Source organism: Rhinopithecus bieti, unplaced genomic scaffold (assembly GCF_001698545.2).
Source record: "Rhinopithecus bieti isolate Rb0 unplaced genomic scaffold, ASM169854v2 scaffold_5025, whole genome shotgun sequence".
NCBI classification, from domain to species: Eukaryota; Metazoa; Chordata; class Mammalia; order Primates; family Cercopithecidae; genus Rhinopithecus; species Rhinopithecus bieti.
In genome coordinates, this window is record NW_016804637.1 from 476,006 (window position 1) to 478,371 (window position 2,366).

The following is a 2,366-nucleotide window of genomic DNA, read 5'->3' on the forward strand; positions in this document are numbered from 1 at the left end:
AAAAATTAGCAGGGCGTGGTGGCGGGCGCCTGTAGTCCCAGCTACTCGGGAGGCTGAGGCAGGAGAATGGCGTGAACCCGGTAGGCGGAGCTTGCAGTGAGCCGAGAGCACGCCACTGCACTCCAGCCTGGGCGACACCGCCAGACTACGTCTCAAAAAAAAAAAAAAAAGTATGTGTGTGTGTATATATATATGTGTGTGTGTGTGTATATATATATATATATATATAGTGCACAAATGGTGCACAAAAGTGTTAAGCTCCATCCATGACTTTTTTGCAAACGGCATGCCCAAGTCACCCGCACCAGAACTGGAAAAGGAATATCATTGGCCCCAGCAGCCCACGGGCCCCTCCCCTCAGATCTTCCAGCGGTCTTCAGGAGATCATATCTCCTGACTTCTCATTTCCTCTGTTTATCCGCTAGGCTGTTCAGCCAGGAGATAACAGAAGGTTTTTGAAGGCCCCAGAAATGTTATACTAAAGAGTGTGTTTCTAGGCAGAAGGTCCATTACTCTTGTTGATTTCCTCTGGATTTGTGAGCCAAGAAGCCCTTGTCTTAGGAAATAAACTGTTTCTCACAAAGCAATTGCCAGTTCCATTTGTCATTATCTTTATTTCTCTCGTTCAGCTCACCCTTAAGACCCCATTGCCCCGTCATGCAGTTTCTTGCTTTGCTTTTTTTTAGTAGATTTTTAATTTTAATTGTGGTAAAATATACATGACATAAAATGTACCACTTTAAACATTTTGAAGTGCAGAGTTCAATGGCATTAAGCACATTCACACTGTTGTGCAACCATCACCACCATCCATTTCCAGAACTTTCTCAGTTTGCAAAACTGAAACTCTGTCCCCATGAAACACTCACTCCCCATCCCCCTCCCTAGCCCCTGGGACCCACCGTTCTACGTTCTGCTTTTATGAATCTGAAGACTCTAGGGACCTCCTATAAGTGGAATCACACAGTGTTTGTCTTTTTGCGTCTGGCTTATTTCACTGAACATGTCTTCATCCACCTCGTGGCATGTGTCAGAATTTCCTTTCTCTTTGTGGGGGTGGGGACGGAGTTTCGCTCTTGTTGCCCAGGCGGGAGCGCAGTGGTGCCATCTCAGCTCACTGCAACCTCCACCTCCCAGGTTCAGGTGATTCTCCTGCCTCAGCCTCCCATGTAGCAGGGATTACACGTGCGCACCAGAGCAAGACTCCAGCTCAAAAACAAAAACAAAAAAAAATGCGTTGTTGAGATGAACCATGTTTTGTTTATTAATTCTTCTATCTAAGGACACTTACGTTGTTTCCACCCTTTGGCTATTGTGAATATCGGCTGCTGTGAACATGGATTTGGAAATATATGTCCTACAACCTCCTTTCTTTCTTTCTTTTTGTTTTTTTGAGACAGAGTTTCACTCTTGTTGCCCAGGCTGGAGTGCAATGGCGCGATCTCGGCTCACCGCAACCTCTGCCTCCCAGGTTCAAGCGATTCTCCTGCCTCAGCCTCCCTAGTAGCTGGGATTACAGGCACGTGCTACCACACAAAGCTAATTTTGTATTTTTAGCAGAGACGGAGTTTCTCCATATTGGTCAGGCTGGTCTCGAACTCCTTACCTCAGGTGATCCGCCCACCTCGCCCTCCCAAAGTGCTGGGATTACAGGCATGAGCCACTGAGCCTGGTCCAACAACCTGCTTTCAATTCTTCTGGGGATATATCCAGAAGTGGAATTGCTGATATGGTAATACTATTTTTAATTTTTTGAGGAACTGCCATACTGTTTCCCGCAGCAGTTGCACCATTTTACATTCTCAGCAAGGGTACACAGTATTCCAATTTCTCTACCTCTCGATGAACACTTGTTATTTTCCAGGTCGCTTGGCTGGTTGGTTGGTTTTGGACAGTAGCCATCCTAATGGCTGTGAAGTGGTTCTCGCTTTGCTTTTTTGGAAGGGAGGTGGGCGGGTGGCATTTTTCCACAGGAGCCTTTATATCTATCAGGCTCGAGTTGCACAATCTTGCCTGGCTTATCTCTGGGACACCTCCTGGCAGCTAATAAGAAAGGGCTATCTTTAGCCACTCTGGCTTAGAAAGGTTAGGAACCTGCCAAGGTCACAGGTAAACTGCAGCGTCAGAAAGTGAACCCGAGGTCTTATCCCCTCTTGCTTTCACTCTGCATAATTGTTATTCACTGCCTTTAGGCACAAAGAAGGTGAATTCTATGCCAAGATCACACAGCCCGTTCTAGAAGCCATGCTCTCAGGCACCAAAGGCTGACACCCACCTGTAGTCCCGGCTACTTGGAAGGCTGAAATGAAAGGATCACCTGAGCCACTGCACTTCAGCCTGGGGGACAGAACAAGACCCTATATCAA